Source organism: Stegostoma tigrinum, chromosome 2, assembly GCF_030684315.1.
Source record: "Stegostoma tigrinum isolate sSteTig4 chromosome 2, sSteTig4.hap1, whole genome shotgun sequence".
Lineage (NCBI taxonomy): Eukaryota > Metazoa > Chordata > Chondrichthyes > Orectolobiformes > Stegostomatidae > Stegostoma > Stegostoma tigrinum.
The window spans coordinates 6,214,260-6,235,629 of NC_081355.1; the positions used below are offsets into that span (position 1 = coordinate 6,214,260).

Below are 21,370 nucleotides of genomic sequence, written 5' to 3' on the forward strand. Positions count from 1 at the left end.
TCTCCTTTATAACTCAGTCCCTTGAGTCCTGGAAACATCCTTGTAAATTTCTTCTACACTCTTTCCGGTTTATTAACATGCTTCTGATAGCAAAGTGACCAAAACTGAATTCTGTACTCCCAAGTGTAGCCTCACCAGTGTCCTGTACAACTGCACTACAGCTTCCCAACTTCTATACTGTGCCCTGACCGATAGAGGCTGGTGTGCCAAAAGCCGCCTCCACTGCCCTGTCTAACAGTGACTCCGCTTCCAGAGAACCATACACCTGAGCTTAAAGGTCTCTTTTGTTCCACTACACTCCTTGCCTTACCACTCACCATGAAGCTTCTACCTTGATTTGACTTTCCAAAATGCAACTCCTGACACTGATCTATATGAAACTCCATTTGCCATTTCTTGGCCCACTTCCCCAGCTGATGAAGATCCTGTTGCAATTTCTGATAACCTTCACTGTCCACGATACTGCATATTTTAGTGTCATTCGTAAACTTATTAATCATGCCTTGTTCGTCCTCCAACCAAATCATTGATATAGATAACAAACAGCAATGAGCCCTGCACCAATCCCTGAGGCATACTATTAGTCACAGGCCTCCAGTCAGATCAGCATCCTTCCAGTATTACTTCCTTCCTCCAAACCAATTGTGTATTCAATTTGCCAGCTCTCCCTGAATTCCATTTGATGTAACCTTCTACAGCAGCCTACCGAAGACCTTACTGAAATCCATATTGACTACGACTACTGCTCTGCCCCCATCAACCTTCCTGGTCACTTCATCAAAGAACTCTAACAAATTTGTGAGGCATGATCTCCCACGCGCAAGCCATGCTGACTACTCCTAATCAAACCCTGTCTTTCCAAATGCATGTGTTTTATCTCTCAGAATCTTCTCAAGTAACTTACCTACCACAGATGTTAAGCTTAGTGGTCTGTAAGTCCCAGGTTTTTCTTTGCAGCCCTTCTTGAATAAGGGCACAACATTCACTATCCTCCAGTCTTCTGGGATCTTGCCTGTGGCTAACGGTGATGCAAATATATCAGCCACGGCCCCTATAATTTCTTCTCTAGCCTCTTGAGTTCTTGGCTATATCTGAAAAGGACAAGGAGATTTATCCTCCATCACACATTCTAAAACACCCTACACCACCACTACTGTGATATGGACTGTCCTGAAGATAGAGCCACTAATTTCCCCAAGTTCCCAATTTGTTTCTCCACTGTACTTACTTAAAAGTTTTCATTGAGGACCTCACCCATATCTTGCAGTTCCACATGTACATGTTCACTTTAGTTCTTGAGGGGTCCTATTCTGTCTAGTTATTCTTTTTTCTTTAACATATGTAAAGAATCTCTTTTGGATTCACCCTAATCTTTTCAGCCAAAGCTGTCTTGTTTCCCCATTTCACCTTCCTGAATATTTCACTAAATATTTGTATCTCCTGTGTGCCTCTAGGGATTCCCTTGTTCCCAGCTGCCCACTCCTGAGCCATTCCTCCCTATTGCTTTTTTTCCTGGTCAAAGCCTCAATATCTGTTGTCATCCAGAGTTCCCTACTCTTGCCATCCTTGCTGTTCAACCTCACCGGAACATAGACTTTGAATTCTAGCTATCACATTAGCCAGAGGTCCCTTTGCCTGGAAACAAACTACTCAAATCACCCTTTGCAAGCTCCGGTCTAATTCCACCAAAATTCACCTTGCCCCAGTTTAGAAGTTGAATCTGTTTTGTCCTTCTCTATAACTATTTTGGAATTTACAGAACTATGGTCACTGGTCCCAAACTGCTTCTCCACCACGCTGCCCCCCACCAGTCACCTTAATCACCTGTCCTGCCCCATTTCCCAAGAGTAGGCAGAGTTTCACCAGTTCCTGGGTAGGACCATCTACATACTGCTTGAGGAAACCTTCCTGAACACTTAAATTCCAACCCAACTAAGCACTCAACTCTCTGGCAGTCCCAGTCTATCTTGGGAAAAGTAAAATCTCCCACTATAACAAATCTGTTTCACCAGCAAGTCTCCAACGTCTCCACATATTTGTTCCTTTTAATTCATGTTGACTATTTGAGGGCCTATAGGGCAACCCCAATAAGGTCACACCATCCCCTCCTTATTTCTTAGCTCCACCCTCAAAGCCTGTCCGGATGATCTGTCAGTTATTTCATCTGACTACTGGTGTGATACTCCCCTGTAAACAAAAATGCAACTCTTCTTCTCCCCCCCCCCCCCCCCCCCCCCCCCACCTTCCTCCATCTCTGCCCTGCCTAAAGCACCCAAACCTTGGCACATTAAGCTGCCAGTCCTGTCCCTTAGCAATGTTTGTATAATGGCTATAATATCCCAGCCCCACGTACCTATCCATGCCCTGAGTTCATCGGCCTTACCTGTCAGCCCTCTTGCATTGAAATAGATGCAGTTTAATCCAGCAGACATTCTTCACTCTGTCCTGTTCCAGCCTGACCTGTCTCTTCAACTTGCTATTTCTGATTACTGTATCTCCATCCAGCCTCGCACTTGCCTCCCTGCTGTTGAGGAGCCCGACCCCCTCTGTTCTTTCCCTCACTGAAACTGTTTTGAATGTATTTTCTGACTTGAGGTACATTTCATAATTCAAAAATCTTCTGTAATTCCATTTTAAAAGATGCTGTGTCTAATGTTTGTGACTGGAGTTTTAATGGGCTGAAACTTTACCTAAAGTGCATGAAGGAATGTGGACTGTTTCCCCAGGTCTTGAATATGCTGGTTTGTGCTGCTTGGGAAAATTCATCCAACTTGTTCTACAGATGAAATTTAACAAAAATATATTGATTAAATTTTGGGTGGAAGGTCCAGTTGCAACACCTCAGGAAATTGTCCCATTTTTTAACATTTGGATATTGGATTAGATGGACTTTTCCATTGTTTCATTTCAGTAAATAAATCTGCCTGTGTGCTATATTAGCAGGATGCAGCAACTTGCCAGAATTATAACACAGAACTACTAAAGGTAATTTGGCAAATGATGATTGGCTCTGCTAAGTAGTCAGATAACTATAATTAATGTTGTCTTCAAAATCATTTTGTCTTGTAAGTGACGACTGCTTGTTAACACGTTACTTCTATTTTTAAGCAAACTGATTTTTCTTATTAACCCATATACAGATGTTTGCTATTGCATCTAATCCATGACCTAACACAATCTGGCTTATTGCTAAATGGGGAGAAAAAAAAATTGCTTATGATAGGACCACATTTCGCAGTTGTACTTTCAAGTTAAATAGCTTTGCATGGTGCATTGTTTTTTTTTTCAGTAAAGTAGTAAAAGCTTGATTCACTTTAGTAGATACCGTGAATTATTTTTGGCTGCAAGATAATGTGGCCATTGCAGTTTTCTTCAACTGATTTATTTTTTTGTTTTATGCCTACAAAACGTGTCAGTTAGGTACTACCAGTTGGCTAATTCTGTGCCAGAAACGTGACCAGTGACAGTCAGTTCACAAAACGTGCCTACTTGTTCCTCCATAATAAGTCAAAGTTCACGGTGTGAATGTATAGCTGGTATGAGCTTGCATGTGGCTACTGGATAGACTTGGAAATAAGTCTGTGATTCATACGGTGCAAGTGTCCCATGATGGCTCCCTAGAAAATGAGGCAGTTTAGAGTTTTGTTTCAGCTGGACATGTACTAGGTTTGATTTCCCATGGTGGAGCTGAGTGGGCCAGAGGTTACGCAGTCACAAAGTGATAGTGATCTGGAAGTAGGTAGCAGTGAAAACTTTTGGTAGAATTTTAAAGTGTAAGCGTAGTTGTCTTGTCTCCCGTCTTTGTTTTGTTTCACTTTTTAAAACAAAGGCTTCCTCAACCCACATGAAAAAAAATTGAAACCTTAAAGGAAAAGCTAACTGAATTATTACGAAGAATAGAAGCCTTCACAGATTATATACTATATGCAGGTCACATTGAATATACAGCACAGAAACATACTGTTTGACCCCCCCCCCCCCCCACAACAGTCCATGGCATTTTTAAAAATCTATTAAAGCCTTCTCCTGTCCTATTTTTATCAGTGTGAATGAACATACCCTTCTTCCTTGTGAACTTGGCCCTCTTTCCCCTTAAAAAGCATGTATACCATTCAGTTCAGTCTGTCACTAATTGTACAGATTTCCATATTCTCGCTGTTCACTCTACAGAATTATGAGACCCCTTGTGATTCCTTTGATTATTTTATGTCAACGACCTCAAGTTATTCTCTAAGTTAAAAGCTATTCTGTCCAGTTCTTCATTTTGAAAACTATTTGGATGAGCACTTCTCTTTCTCTTTGAAAAAAGAGATGCACATTGTTTACCTTTGCCTGGCATAAGTTTGTAGTTCTGCTATTGTTCTTGTAAATCCTCTTGGCAACCTTCATGTAGGAAATGATGCAAATACATTTTTGCAGATTCTCTGCACGTCCAATGCCAATAAATTTGAAATGCTTACAATTTTAAGAACAGATGTTTGCTGCAAGTTGGAGTTCAACAGTGATGTCCCTACAAAGGATGTATAACTAGAATCCTGGGCTTCTCAAAGGCACAGGCTTCTTGTGCAAAAAACAAATTCTTTAAGGCATTTAGAACCCATAAAATTCTATAGGATCAACTTATCCTCTTTGTAATGTTAAATATTCATGTAAAAGGACACCTGATAATAAAGTAAACATCCTGGCACAGCAAGCAATTATGAAAAAAGCTTTTAAAATTTTTATTCAAAACTGGTTGGATCATAAGCACAGATGCCTTATTGTAGTTGTGTATCTCTTAAAAAGAGAAGTTTTACGTCTTGCACCCATTAGGATTGGAACACCAAACTGAACTTTGAAAGTGGAATGCCAATTTATAATCGTATAGTGCCTTGAGGCTGTGCCTGGGTGCTATGTCATTTTGTGTTAATCGCTTAGGGGCGATTATACTGAACGAGAGTGCAACAAAGGTTCAACTAGCCTGGTTTCTGGGTTGAAGGTTTTGTCCTACAAAAACACTCAGCCTGTAATGTTGGGGAAAAGGTGAGAAGAAATCCATAAAACTAGACTGCATAAAGGAAAGCACATCCTCAGTGAAGGAGGACACTAAAAGTTCTTGTAGGGGGCAAAGGAATATAGAAATCCTTCTGCCAAAAGTGAGAACAGGAAGGTTCAGATGCACTTGAACAGATGAGCACAGTTACAGGTGGATGAAGAGCTTGGGTTGGATGTGTCAGTAAAGGGACTAGTAAGTACTTAAAGGATGAGTTCAGTCCACTCTGATCGAATCCTATCCAATGAATTACCTGCATGGGTCCATTGATTTACACAAGACAGGTATCTGTATAACCTTTGATCTGGTACTGTGGTTTGGAGGATTGACAGTGACAGCTTGTTTATTGTAGGTTCTGTGTGGCAGTTGGGTGGATAGAGATGCTCTCCAGCCATTTAAATTGAATCTCAATATTGAGGGTAAAATTTGAAATCCGAGCCATATACCCCCAGGTTGAGAGGTCCTGTCTCAACAGTAAATTATTTTAAAAGTACAGCTGCTTTAAATACTAAAAGTGTAAATGATGGGCTGTCATTCTTTTGGCCTTTTGAAATTAATCTCCAAGTTCAAATTACTCCTTCACCTTTGATCCGTCTTTGGATCCTGGTGTCCCTGACAGCATTTTATGGCTTAACTGCAATGCCCTCCTTCAAGGCACTGCATTCTGCGTTGGGTGTGGATTGCATATGCTTGGGTTGTGACCCCTAAGTTTCATACGGTAGGCGGGTGATGTAAATTGAGATATTTATTCGGATATAGAGATCTGATGGATAGATATGGAGAAATTATTCTGTTTTGTTTTGAAGAATACAGGACAACAGAGTTTCACCTCCAGGCTATTTGTTATAGAAGTTAAATATAACAGCTCTAAAAATTTGGAATTTACTGTTCCCTACTACCAGCCCTCCTCAAAAAAAAATGTGCTGTGAATTCTAAGTCAAATAAAACTTTCAAGTTTAAGGTCAATAAGTAAGAGAATGAAAGGGTGTGGAACTTAAATGAGTAAACAGTGATACAAATGAATTATAAATAATCTGACAAGTTGGAAGGACTAGATGACCACCTCCACTTCCTTTGAAGATGGAACTGGTCCAATTCTTCAAGAGTGAGAAATATCCTTATTGTGTCTTGGAACTACAATGGTGCTAATTTTGTTTGACTTGGACAGCAGGCAGCCAAGAGTAATTGAGATGTGTCAAGAGTTCGCCAAGTGAAAGCTCCTTGTCAGTCAACTAAAGTAGCACCTGGCTTGCCTGAAAACTTTTCCAGTGATTCACAACACAATGTAAGCACTTCTGTTAAATAGTACTGTACTAGCATTTTGTTCAGAATTACCTTTATAGATTGCTGAAGTTCTAACTGTTAATATAAGTTTTCAGTTTGAGTAATTGACTTTTTTGATTAATCTTTTGCTGCCTTGTAGCCTTTCCTTCCAACCCATTTTGGATTTGTAGGTTCCTAACCAACAGTATTAGTGGCTTTCCCGCATTCAAGCGAGACTGGTTTCTTTTGAATGCATTTTGTACACAAAATTGCACAACAGCAGGTTTCCTTTTTAAAAAATAATTTGGGATTTATAATGGTTTTGTTATTTACTTTCACTGTTACAATTATCTGTTTGGTTCAGATTTTTTACTACTATCTGAGCATTCCACACCATCATAACATTATAGGAATTTTACTCCATATGAACAAGTTTTCTGCTGTATCACTTAAAGTGAAATGTCATGCTGAGAAAAGTAGTTCTGGAAGAATTGAAGACACTTCAATGCTCACACTTGTAACGATCCCTGTTTACTTTGCTTATGAACTTGTATTCAATCTGTTTTGAAAATCCAGGTGGTGCTAGCTGGGGCTGACACTTTGTGCTGCTGAAGATATAGTACTATGTACAGCTAATTAATGTGTGATGTTTGGTGAAATGTCAGTAAGCTCTTTTAATAGTGTTAGGGCAGAGTGTGGTTGTTTAGGTTCAATATTTTCACCAGTTTTTGCAGCCTACTGTAGCAGACTTTTTGTTTTCATAGCAGGTGTTCGGGGAAATGAATAATCTCGCAGAGACCAGAAAGTAGTTGCGCAACTAGTTGTAGTTTGATTATGTCAACGTCCAGTTTTTTCCCCCCGCCTTGAAATACAGCAACTCTGATCCCTGTCTCACCTCTGCTTTATTTCACTTTATTTTTTTACTGAGCATGTGAAGGTAACCTAGTTTAACTAGCTTTGCTTAATTTAGAACCTGATCAACTTTGGGTTTCTTAAGTTAGAAAAGTACATCTTGCTTCCCTGGGATGAAGAACACTGGTGAGCATTCTGGCTTGAGAAATCCGTCTTAATGTATGAAGATCTTTTGCGCTGTGACCTTTTAATCACCCTGTCCAGTAAAATATCTTGAACGTGTTCTTGGTGTTGAGACCACCTTGAAGACCTGGCTCAATTACAAACAATTGAAGGCTTTCTGGCTATTATAGCTTTTATGTATCCCAATGCAGCTTAGAATCATTGCCTACAACAGAAAAGGGCAATTGGTCTGATGTCTTTCCCAGCTCTCCAAGAGCATCTCCTGTAAAACCCCCTTTCCCTGTGGTGTTTTTTTTATTTTCAGATCATTGTCCAGATCTCTCTTCAGAGCTTCCGTGCAATCTGACTCAAACTCACGCACTCAGGTGATGTATCCCAGATCCTGACCGCTGCTACTTAAAACTTTCCCGCATGTCACTGCATTTTTGCGTAAGGTTTCTTAAACTAGTGCGTGGATGGTGTCAGTGAAGAAAAAGTATTTCTACTCTGGATTGTGAACAAAGCGGCATAGACTTAGTGTGGTTGGTAAAAGAAGCAAATGCACTACCAGCATTTATGGTGGAGGCGAGCTCAATTTAGGCTTTCAAAAGAAAATTGTTCCTTTTTCAACTAACTACAATGTGCAGGGTTTCAGTGGAGAAGGCAGGCGAATGGCATCAAGTGATCTACTCATGCTGGAAAGCTAGCAGAGACATGGTGGGCCTTCTGCATTGTAACAGTTCTGAAAACTGTCCTGATAGTTTGGCCAAAAGACAGTTTCTCCATGTCAACAGTTGAGAACCGCTCGTGGTTTTGAACATCTCCCATAAAATCTCCTCCTAATCTTCTCAAAGGAGAATATTCCACTCTGTTTATGCAGCTGATGTTTTCTTCTGAAGCCATGAAATCATCCAGGATTATTTTTAAAATAAAACTTGGCTAACTTTGTTTGATTTTGAATTCTACAAAAAAAATTGTGTTTTAGTTTTCTGCACACCAACTCTGTGTAAATGGGACATTTTGGAAATGCCAGTCTTAGTGAGGAGTCATCAGTCAGAAACACTAATTATTTGTTCATTTTACCTTGGGTTCGACCTAACCTGTGTATATTTTTCTGTTTTATTCTAGATTCTGTAGTAGTGTCTGTGGTATTGCAGAAATTATGCAACTAAAGTTCATAATAACTTCACAATACTAATCAGTGCCCTCTAATATTTTTCCTGACATTACAGCAGTCTCTTACTTCACAGATGATTAACATCAAGACTTTTCCCAGCTCCTTGGTTTTGCCCCTGCCAACATTTCCCTCACTTTCAATAGCACACAGATGCTATTCTGAAATGCTCAGCAATTTGACACAATATGTTTTTGCTTTACACATTTTTTAATTTGTGTTGAATAAATTAAGACACCAAGATTTTTTTAAAATAGTGGCAATTGTGGATTTAATTATTTTAGTACTGATCTTTTCATTGGCCCTTCACTCAAATTAACATTTTATCCTTGTGTATTTCATGTAATATTTCTTAATTCAAGGTGTTTCAAATTTCATTGGATGGTATTTGTGTAGATAAATGAATAGGCAGGCAATAAGAGGATACAGATCATATAGAGGTAAAAGGCCTTTAGAAAGGCATCCTGTGTTGGTGCAGTTTTGGTGGTTTAAAGGGCCTGTTTTGGTGTTTAACTGCTATACTAAATTGTGCAGTTAAGATGCATCTCCATCAATCTGTACAAATTAGTTATCTTCCATATGTTTCCTAAATTTTGTAAGAAAGTTTTTTATAGTTTTGATTTTTTTTTTGCATGCTCATTCAACACCCCTGTTTTCTTAAGCCCTTCATCATTGAGCTAAATAAAGCAAGAAAAAGATAAAGCTTTGTCTTGCAGTTGTCAGAACTGGGTTGTTGTGCTGACAGTTCGGGCACCCCACTCGCCATTTAACTAAACCTAACAAAACATCTCTGCAAGGAACCATTACATCTTATTCCTATCGCTACTATCTTATTCTGACTCTTTTCAGCCTTAAATCTATAAAATAGCTGCTAGTGAAGAATTTGGTCAGTGCTTTTTTGGAAGTAGAAGCGTATCCATTTGTGGGACTTGAGTTTAGACATGGAAATAAATTATGCCAATGAGGAATTTTCAAGTGAATACCTCCATGTTGCACATGATGTTCTCCTAAACAAATCTTTGACCTTTCTTCCTGCAAAATTGCTTTTTGCATGTTTGGTTTTAAAAAAGGCAATTGAGTAAGTAAATTTGCTTTGTTGAGTTACTGAATGAAGCATTAAAGTTGACATGCTTACTTGGGACACAAACAATTATCTCAAACAGCAATAAATGTTCAAAACTACAGATTCTATTTGTGGATATAGCAAGCAATATTTAGACCTTCCAAGAATATAGTTCCAGCTGTCAATTTTACTGGATTAGTTGAGGTTTCTGATGCTGCCTTCTGTTGCCAGGGGTCAGAATTAACAAAAGTATTGAAAACTTGATGGTCCTGAACTTGAGATTTTTGCAAACCTTTTGAGGGATCTGCTGGAGGTATCAGAGTATGAATCTGGCTCGTAGTACAAATGGAAGAGGGAAATGAATATAATTAGGATTTGGTGCCCAATATAGACCATGTAAATTCTGTCCAAAGCCACATTGCTAATATACTGTGCAGCTGCTCTGATATGCCATGTACAACAAATGATATGGCCGTCTACATTACAGTATTGACCTCCAGCTCCGGAGATTGTTGCCACATGAGGACTACGGAGGTTCACCTGAAAGGAAAAGATGTTAAGTTGATGCTGGCCCAAGGTCGTCACCAACCAGGCCAGGTCTGTCCTAGAATCAGTGATTCACCCTGACCAGACCTGTGAAATATTAAATGAAGTCTGAGTTTTATAAAACTCTAACAGGATCTCTGTCGTGCAGGATAGGGGGTGGACCAGCAAGACTTGACAGAATATCTCAAACCTGCATGGAGGATGCGTTGTCCAAAAGTAGTTTTGACCAGGGAATTTCCAGACCTGATTGTTCAGCACAAATATCAGTGGGGTACACTAATTAAGGGATGGAAGTCAAAAAGCTTTCTGATCAAATCCAGAGTAAGGCAGTGCTACCATATCTTTTCTGCCTTGTTTATGTGTTGCTGAGTCCATTAGGTAGGATGCTGGTTTGGGAAGGGTGATTATTCCAGGCACTGGAGTCTTGCAGGTCAAGGCTTTCATATGTGGACAGCAAAGAAAGTTGCCTCAGAGTACAAGGGGCCTTGAGCAGATGTACCAATGGGCTGAGAAGTGGCAGATGAAGTTTAATTTAGATAAAGGTGAGGCACTGCATTTTAGAAAGGCAAATCAGGGCAGGACTTATACACTTAACAGTAAAGTCCTGTGGAGTATTGCTGAACAAAAAGACCTTGGAGTACAGGTTCATAATTCCTTGAAAGTGGAATTCCAGGTAGAGAGGATAGTGAAGAAGGCATTTGATATGCTTGCCTATGTTGGACACTGCCTTCCAACTCCTATACTTAATACAATGATGTAGCTGTACAGGACATTGGTTAGGCCACTGTTGGAATACTGCATGCAATTCTGGACACTCTACTATAGCAAGGATGTTGTAAAACTAGAAAGGGTTCCGAAAAGATATACAAGGATGTTGTCAGGGTTGGACGGTTTGAGTTATAGGGAGAGGCTGAATAGGCTGGGGCTTTTTACCCTGGAGTGTCAGAGGCTGAGGGGTGATCTTATAGAGGCTGATAAAATCATGAGGGGCATGGACAGGGTAAATACATAAGGTCTTTTCTCCGGGATGGGGGAGCCCAAAACTAGAGGGCATAGGTTTAAGGTGAGAGGGGAAAGATTTAAAAGGGATCTGAGGGGCAATCTTTTCATGCAGTGTGTGGTGCATGTATGGAATGAGCTGCCAGAAAATGTGGTGGTGAATGGTACAACTACAACATTTTAAAGGCATTTGGATGGGTATATGAAAAAGAAGGGTTTGAGGAATATGGGCTAAATGGTGCTAGATTTATTTGGTATATTTGGACCAAAGGGTCAGTTTCCATGTATATGACTGGACAATGTTACTGTCTTCTCAAATTCATTGTCGTAGTGCAGATTTTGACTTGGTAGCCAAACTAAATCAGTGCAAGAGTGAAGTAATATATTTTTGGGAACTGAACTGATCATCTTTTATGACATTCGCTGTCCATTCAGATTACCTGAAGGCGTTGGTTATATGGTTTGGAAGAGCCAGGACATGCTCCAAAAACTGGGAGCAACGAAACACCAAGGAGAGGTAGATATGGGGCATATTAGAGGGCTGCTCTTCCTTAATTGAGTGGAAAAGCCTAGTCATCAGCTATGAGGTAGTATTGCTGCGTATGGATTGTTCTCTGAACCTGTATCACAACAGGTGCCTGAGCATTATCTATTTTATCTGGAGGTCATAGATGTATTGTGTCCACAGGGACACCAGGTGTAAATCTCTAGCAGAAGGTGGCAATGTTAGGTACATTCATCCTGATGGCCACCTATGTGTGACTGTGTATCAGGCTGCACACAGACCCATAGCGCATAAGCGGCACGACATGCTGCAGCTCTACCTGTCTTTGTTGTGAAGGAGAGGTCTGGCCACGTTGCAGAACATTCCAAGTCCAGGTATTTGAACCACACTATTTTGTGGAAAATCTTGTCCAGCAAAGCACGTTTGATAAATTCATTAGGGAATGGTCAGTGCGCAATATCTGTGAAGCCCTGAGCGAAAAGAAGGTCAATCCTGTTGGATGGTTCCCTGAGCAGTCTGTCAAAGCCATTTGGCAGAAAGCCTTATCACCAGAACTTTGTAATAAGCACCAAGTCCAAGCTTCATCAATTTTGCCAGGCTGCATGTCAGATTGTTAATGCATGTCTAGACCCTGCCACTGTGCTGCACTTGAGATGGTTGCAGTGAAGAGACCACACACTCACACCAGCACACAGGCACACACTCTCAGTTTGTCCTAATCAGCTCTATCTCACAGGACTTTCTGCACAGTCAGGGAACTACACGCAAATTGGAGAAAACATTCAACTGCACCCATCAACTCAGCTAAAGATTTTCTTTGATCTGCCCAGAATGTGCTGATCTTTCAGTCCAGAGATTTGTCCTGTACAAAGTGCAGACCGGCACATGCTAAGATCTAGGACCACATGTGAAGAGGCACATTGAAACTTGGGGCTGCCAAGGCTCAGTGGGCCCCTTTCTCCATATGGAGTGAGGGGCTGGTAACTTGTAGATTCCCTTGTAGCTTCTATTGGAATGTTTACAGTTCTTGACTTGTAGTTGATCTAACGTTGTATTTAGGTTGTCACCCCATAGTGAAAATCTTCAATTATTAAATGTTTTATTGCATTTTCTGTAATGTACGCTTTTTTAGATTTTTGTAATGTGCTAGTATTTCATTCAAAAAATATTTATTTTTGTCTGTCAATCTGGCTTGTAATGCTGAGTGTTAAAATGCAGGTTAGATTTAGTTGTCTGAAAAAGGTAAAGCTACAAACAAGTTTGTCATAAAAAGATGCATTTAGTCAAGTCAAGATTGAAGCAAGTAGAACTTGCATTTGTGCAACGGTTAAAGCTAGCTTACTATCGAAACAACAGTTGTGCAGGTATCCATATTTGATGCATTTCTAAAGAAGGGTCTAGGCCTAAAATGTCAGCTTTCCTGCTCCTCTGCTGCTTGGCCTGCTGTGTTCATCCAGCTCTACACTTTATTATCTTTGATACAATCTCTTTGGAAACTTTTGAAGGCATATGCAAAAGTCACACTTTTGGTTTTGTCGCAAGGGCCTCCCACACTATTGTGAACAGAAATTGAGTAGCATGGCACCCTAAACTACCAACTTCAATTTTTTTTGGTAGTCTTGAAAGATGAAATAGTAATGTCATGCTTTTTCTTTAACTTTTTTATGGCTATTGTCCATAGTTGTTAAAGTATAGTGCTTGTCCTTGGGTGTGTAAACTGGTCTTGTATCACTACTTGCTTTTTTTGTTTTGTGTATCTCCCATTGAAATGTATTAATCTATTAATATATTTATCCAATTTATCATGGACAAACCCCCATTTTATTGAACTGAAATCACATTACCTAGGCTACCTACAGGTTCCTACCTGGCTTGAGGGTCAGAATGGCCTACTCCTATTCCTTATTAAATCTAGAATCTAAGCCTTTTCTTTCAAAGGGTAGAAACTCTTTAAAGAGCTGCACTAGTGCCATCGGCTATAGACAAATGGGTCTTGCATAGCTGGTGGCAATCCAAAGTACACTTGGCAGATACACTAAGGTGACTGCTGCTGCTGGCAAACCTGTTTCTAATCTGATAAAAACTACGAAAGCACATAATGGAGTGCTAATTACTTGAAGAGCTACAGTGAAGACTAAGGAAGACCTTTGTGATTTGTGGACCTGCAGAGAAAATGTGCTTTCTATAATAGTCCATACTGATTGGAATGGGAGATAGGTAGGCGGCCCGACATTCACTACCCTCTGGGAGAAGATATTCCTTCATATCAGTTTTTGATGAGTGAGTGCCCCCTTATTCTGTAACTATCATCCCTAGTTTGGGATTCCTCTGAATGGAAATATTGTTTTGACGTCATCCTGCCAAGCCCCCTTAATCTTGTTTCAACAAGATCACCCTCTTTTGAAACTCAAAAGTCTAAACCTGTTCACTTGATTTTAATAAGTTTAACTGCTTCATTCCAACAATCTGACTAGTGAGCCTCCTTTGGATTGCCTTCAACATCAGTATATCCTTTCTCAGGGGACAAAACTATACACAGTACTTTACGTGAAGCCTTAACAACATGCTGTACAGTTGTAACAAGGCTACCTTATTTTTAAATTTCTCTCATGCATCCTCTAAGGATATTTCATTTAATTTTGCTACTGTTTCATATAGCTCTAGAAGTGCTTGTAATTTGTTTTCCTTGCCTGTTTGTTTTCAGTAATCCATTTTCTCCCCTTTTTTTTATTAGCTTCAGTTATCTGGTTCCAAAACTAAATTCCAAATACTCTGGCCTATCCATTAGTTTTTGATAGGTACTCTCCTGACTGTCATTATTAGTTTTCTGAGTATATTTTGACCAGAATCCATTTCTGCAGAGAATTGTGAAATATCTGCCAATGCTCATTGGCTGACTTTCCTTAGAGTGTTTACCCAACTCACCTTTTGTACAACTTTCTTCATATCTGTGTAATTGCCCTTATTTTGGTTGAGTACATTAGTTTGAAATCTGAGTTACTCTTTCTCAAACCGAGTTTGAAATTCTACAATGTTGTGATCGCTATCTCTAGAGGGTTCTTAGGTGCAAGGTCTCTTATGAATCCTACCTCATTACACACACAAAATAGCCTGTTCTTGGTAGATTCTAATATACTGCTTAAACAATCCCTGTTGCATGGTAAAAATTTGTCTTCATTTTTACCCTTGACCATCTGACTGTCCAGTCAATATGGTATCACCCAAACTGATACCACATCATGATCTATTGCACCTAAATCACAAAAAGTTGCCGAAGCCTTACCAGAACAAGGGGCTGCTCTTATTAAAGGGAGATAACTAACAATGGTTTAACCTGAGGGTTACCAAATCTCAGGTGAGGTAGAGTTTGGGGGGTGGGGGTCATGGTAACTTAAGCTGGTATGGGAATAGAACCCACGCTGTTAGCATCACCCTGCATCACAATCCAGTCATTCGGCCAACTAAGCTATCTGATCTCTATATCACTATTCACTCCTGCACCGATATCCTCCTTTAGCAGAGCTACCCAACCTCCTTTTGCTATTCTTCTGAAATAAAAACTACCCTTGAATATTGAGTTCTCAGCCTTGATTGCCTGAAACCACATCTCTAATTGCTATCATCTATTTATTTTTATCTGTGCTATCCTTTTCATTTGAACACATACACACACACACACACACACACACACACACACACACACACACACACACACACACACACACCATTTGAAAAAAAGAGCCTTGGGTTCTAAGTTGCACTTTTCTGTGTATTTTGTCTACCCCTCCCTATTGTGTTTTAATTTTTTAACCACATCACTGGATTGAACCTCCGCTCTTGTTTGTCTTTGTTTTAAACTTCCCTTCAATTGAACATCACACCCCCTACACACACATGCACACAGTTTTTGTTGATTATTATGGATTTATTTAAGGCGATATTGTTTTGTACAGTGGTATGTGAAACAAGTGGCTGGCTCTGGTGTGCTTATGTTAGAATTAGATTTTTTTAAAAAGTGCTGTTTAAGATGTTACATGTTTTGAGATTGTGGAACAAACTTGAGCAATGGACAAGCCGACGTGAACTTTTCACACTGTCAAAAATAACTCGATGAGAGAAACTGCTAAAAACTTGTGGTTGCAACATCACTGTTTGAAATTACTGTTGTTTTTAATGTGTTCAGTTAGGGAAAGTAACATGTATAGGAGGACTAGTACAATTTTGAGTACCATCCTGTTCACTTCCTAACATTCTTACCCTACATTTTCTGAAACATCACTTTTTTGTCAAGATGATAATAATCTAATGGATTTCCTTCTTTGCTAATGTGCAATGGCGAATGAATTATAGTTCCCAGAGCAACAGACTGAGACTTCAGAATAGCCCAGTGTTTGATTTGGAGTCCTCTAAAACCACACAATCACAACAGTGCCAGAGCCTAATGGCACAATGTTAACATTTGTCCCTCTAAGCCAGAGTTTTGAGTTCAAATTCCACTCCAAGATTTGATAGCCACAGGTAAGGTCATAAATTGATGCATGTTTGTTATCAGTCTGTTGATCCTTTCAATATACCCAATAACCAGCAATGAATGATGCTCTGTTTCTTTATTGGTCATACAGTAGAAAACCACGGCAAAGTATTATAGGAGAGTCTCACCAACCATAATCACATGCCATTGGCGTCAATTGTTGCCAATGCATCTTAGGGCATGGTATGTGAGGGAAACAGAAGTTGGGCCAGCCTTCCATCCTTAAAGGTTTCAAATCATAAATCAACACTTTTTTAAAAAATGGGAATGTAATGTTAAGAGAGCTTGGTATGAATGTGTCTATTCACTGTCAGCTGCACCAGTGATAGTTGAATTAATTTGAAATTTCCAAGTACTGTTTTTATTTTTTGTAGGCCATAGAAATTTTATGCACTCACGTTCTTTTAATTCACAAAAAATTGTTTGTTTTTTTTCTATTGTCGAGAAAATATGAAAATGTGTGAAGTATTGATGAGCATGTTGCAACGCTGGATCTCAATCGCATCATTATTTTTAGAAAACTATTTTTACACTGCATTGTTTTGGAAGGCTTTGTTTCATGCTCAGTTTTATCCTGGTTTTTGTAGCTGTATATTGCATAATTTTCACTCCTTTTAATAGTTTAATGTATAGAAAACTACATCAGCACTGTTCCCCTTCTGCATGCAAGTTTAAGTCCAGGTGATTCTGCCATGAATGCAAATTGATCATGACATTACCAGCTGAAGTACATTTAAAACGGATTTCACATTGATTTTGGTAAAACATTAACTCCAGTCATTGACCCACAAGATTATCTTGTACTCAATTTAAACTCCAAAGAGAGAGTCACGTCAGCCTGAGCACTGAATTGACGTATGGCAAAACATAAGCAAATAGTTAAGCTTGAATTGCTGCTATTTACTGTGCACTCGTTGTAGTGCACTCCAAAACTGACTTGGCCAGTACATACATTCATAAAATAAAGTTTATCTGAGCATCTATCTTTGAGGACTTACCCACTGGATTTAAGGGATTACCTCATCTTACCCTTTTACGTGTTAAAGTAGATTATGGCTCTGACATGTTAATATATGTGGCACTTTTCACAACCTTGAATGTCTAAAAAGCCTTGGCAAAAATGCAAACATTTAAAAACTGGTGTCTGGTATGATTTATGTTTAGGATTTGAAGCAGGGTAAGAACTTTAATGAGATTTATGTTCAGTGCCATGAGATACATGCATACAGACTTGAGTTTATGTCAACTGAAGAGATGGTGAACAAACATTGCATTTCCTGGTGGTGTAATGCCAAGAGCGTGGGTTCAATTCCAGCAACAGATGAGGGTACCATGAAGGACTCTCCAACATCATCTTTTCATGTGAAGCTCAGTGACCCTATAGTTAAACCTCAGCAGTTGGTTGTCTAATGAGCGAGTAGCCCTATGGTCTGGTAGACCTATGGGGCTTTACCCTTATTTAACTGCTAGATGGAAGAAAACCTGAATTTTGGTGTGGATTTTGGGACTCCAACTTGAAGGTGAAAAGTGGGTTGCAAGCTGCACTTGTTGGCAATTGGTTGGTTGTATGTTCGTCATTCAGTTAAAGTTGGCAGGTGGGCTTCTGATGTTCTGGCCCAATCAGAGCTGGAAGCTCTGAACCTCACTGATTCTTTATAGCCCTCTAATCATCCACCACTAGAAGCTGGTGATGGGACTGTACTGGGGAACTGATCTCTACTCAGGAAGTAAAATTCAGCCCAGCTTTCTTGTGTTCTCTTAGTCAAGCTGTATGTCTTTCACAATGTTAAAAAGGGATTAAAATGTAGAGTTCAAGCTCCCATAACAATATTTTTTAAAAAATCTAAAATCTTTTTTAAATTTGATTTGTGTCAGTACTTGTTAGCAACCATTATCTCTCCAGTGCTATTCAATCTTTAGCAAAAAACAGCCAAATGTTTTCCCTGGAGGAAAATCAGATGGAGAATCACCACCGGCTTTCCTTGCACATAGTTTCTGTTCAATGAGATGGAAAGATCTAATAACAGTAAGCAGATCAGACAGCTCAGGAAGTAGTTGATCTGATGTTATGTAGTGAGTGCTGATGAGTTTATGATATCGCAATGAAATGACTCACCACACTAACATCAAAAATGTACTCGTTTTTATATATCCAGTTTGCTTTTCCCCACCTACTCTATCTAGGTTGAGAAAAAAATCTAGGGCTGTTTTATCATTTTCTCCACCCAACAAAGTATGAAGAGGAAAAAAAATTGGTAAGAACTGCAAGGGTGACCTTTAAATAAAGTCTTACAAAGAATCTCAAGTCATGAGAAAATATAATGTAGTTCACTCATCTTCAACAATTAAGGACTTGTACAAAACCACTCCCTGCCACATGACCTGAATAAATAAGCCTTCATTAATTGTCTTAAATTTTCCTGTACTTCAGAAATTTTCCATTCATAGCTTTGGTCAAAGTAGCTTTCAGAACCTTTGCAAAAACACTGTGCAACAACTTTAAATAAACAAACTTACACTTATAGAACAAGCTGCCACTTCCATAATTCTTCCCCTAGGTGGCATTTGTGCTCGTAACTGGTTTTTATACTTCATTTATAGAGATAACAAGGTGTAGAACTGGATGAACACAGCAGGCCGAGCAGGAATGCTGACATTTTGGGCTAGACCCTTCAGAAATGGGGATTAAGGGTCTAGGCCTGAAATGTCAGCTTTCCTGCTCCTCTGCTGCTTGGCCTGCTGTGTTCATCTAGCTCTGCACCTAGTTATCTCAGATTCTCCAGCATCTGCAGTTCCTACTAACTCTGATACAAAAACCAGTTTTTGCTTTCTTGATTGCTGCCATCTGTGCATTACTGTAAACCTCATGGAATCTGAGTGCTGAGGCAAATGAGCTTTTTGGTTTTGCAACATCTACAACTGAATGGGTAAATTGGCCTGGCCAGATTTCTGCCACGTGAATCTGTCGAAAAGGAGCCAGTGAGAAGATGTGAATGTGTTTCTGTTCAAGAAATGTTACCAGCAACTGAGCTTTTTCTAGGCATGATCCTGCTGCAAACACCTTAGCTATTGAGCACCGTACTACATACTGCAACACACAACTGGATATTGTTTCTAATTATGTTGCAAGTGTTTGAAGCTTTTGCAACCTATTTCTCAAAGAAATAACTCATCAAATTTAGACTCAGCGGTCAAGTTGACTTATTGACCAATAGGCTCATTCTCCTCTGTCAAACATCTTTTACTTCCTAACTATCACAAGCTGAGTTGGAAGCAACTTATTCATGTTAAGTTTTCTTATGTGATTGCTCCCACTTCTGAAAAGTAAATCCTATTTGTTCTTTTGAAAGTGTGTGTGTGTGTGTGTGTGAAAGAACATCTCGGGGCCGTGCTTCCTCAAAATATTGCATTTGCAAGCTTTCTGAGATCAACTTCTGTGATTAGTGACTTGACTAGGGTCAGAGAGATGTACAGCATGGAAGCATCCTTTGAACCAACTCATCTATGCTGACCAGATATCTTAAATGAATCTAGTCCCATTTGCCAGCAATTGGCCCATATTCCTTTTAAACCATTCCTTTTCATGTGCCCAACTAGATGCCTTTTAAGTATTGTAATTATACCAGCATCCACCATTTCCTCTGGCAGCTCATTCCATACACACACCACCCTCTCTGTGGAAAAACTTACTCCTTAGGTCCCTTTTGAATTATTTCCCCCCTCACCTTAAAGCTATGTCCATTAGTTCTGGATTCCCCAAGCTGGGAAAAAGACCTTGTCTATTTACCGTATCCATGCCCCTCAATTTTATAAATTTGCACAAGATCACCTCTCTGCCTCCGACAGTCCAGGGAAAATAGCCCTAGCCTATTCAGCCTCTCCCATAGGTGAAACCCTCCACATCAAGCAATATCCTTGTTCATTCTTTCTGGACCCTTTCAAGTTTCACAACATATCTTCTTTAGCTGGGAGATATTGAATGCAGTATTCCAAAAGTGGCCTAGCCACTGTCCTATACAGCTGCACATGACCTCTCAATTCCTATACTCAATGCACTGACCAATAAAGGTTAGCATACCAAACACTGCCTGCATTATCCTATCTACCTGTAACTCCACTTTCAAGGAACTATGAACCTGCACTCCAAGGTCTCTTTGGCAACGCTCCCCAGGACCTTACCATTAACTGTATATGTCCTGCCCTGATTTGCCTTACAAGATGCCACACCTCATGTTTATCTAAATTAAACTCCATCTGTCACTCCTTGGCCCATCTATGTGTGCCAGAACACCACAGCATAAGTTTTTGGAACATTCTCCATTTTATTGTTTTTTTCCTTCAAGAATAACCTATTGGTTATGGTGTTTATTTTCTTTGGGAAACCAAGCTCTGCAGAGAAACTTTTTTTTCCTCTTTTCCTTAAGTATTTGTGTGTTTTGGCAATATTTAAAATGAGAATAATTTATCCTTCTATATTAATTACTGTGACTGTTAACCAAATATTGCATCTTTACTGAATGAGTTTTGTTTTAATAAGCTCATAATTATGTTTATTAAGAAACCTGGTTGGTATATCTTTCTTGATTTAAACCTGATATGGGTAACATTTAATTGGTCACTTGTGTAACTAGAAGAAAAATCTTTGTATTGCATCTGATATTCAGCGCACTCCTCCAGCCTTGATTGTAACTTTTTTTTGTTCATGAGATCATTGGTTGGGCTAGCATTTATTCCTCATTCCTGATGTCCCTGGAGAAAGTAATGCTGAGCAGCCAATAAATATTCCCATTTTACATGAACCAGATCTTTTGCAACTTCCTATTTAGCCTTTATCTAATCTTCCAACCCCAAACCAAATCTATCTTGTCTACATCCAACTCTGCTTTGTCCATATGCTTCCTTAATTTAGTCCACAGGCCACTGGACCCTCAGCCATACTTTTGTTACCTCCATACTCAATGAATTTAATTCTGACCAAACTGCCCTTCTACCTTCCACCCTTAGTAAATGTCACCTCATTGAAAACTTTGCTTCTCATGTTTTAACTTGTGTCATGTCTGCTTTATTAATTCAGCAAATTCAAATCCTCAGCGTCAAGAAGTTGTCTGACTTGCTGAGTTTCAGGTGGTTAAGCCACCACTTTAAAGGGCCATTCCTTGGTAATGTGCAGCATTGTTTGTGGCTTTCAGTGGTTCTATCTATGGATCCAGCTGTCTACAAATGATCTAAATTGGCTCATGGTC

General features: G+C 39.5%; 1 long non-coding RNA gene across 1 annotated transcript in view; it reads right to left on the reverse strand.

Moving 5' to 3' along the window:
• LOC132210685 (uncharacterized) overlaps positions 1-21,370 on the reverse strand; it is a 28,802-nt gene that overhangs the window by 4,252 nt on the left and 3,180 nt on the right. The window contains exon 2 of the long non-coding RNA XR_009446834.1: positions 905-1,091. This is a non-coding gene — a long non-coding RNA (uncharacterized LOC132210685). The remainder of the gene's footprint in view (positions 1-904; positions 1,092-21,370) is intronic.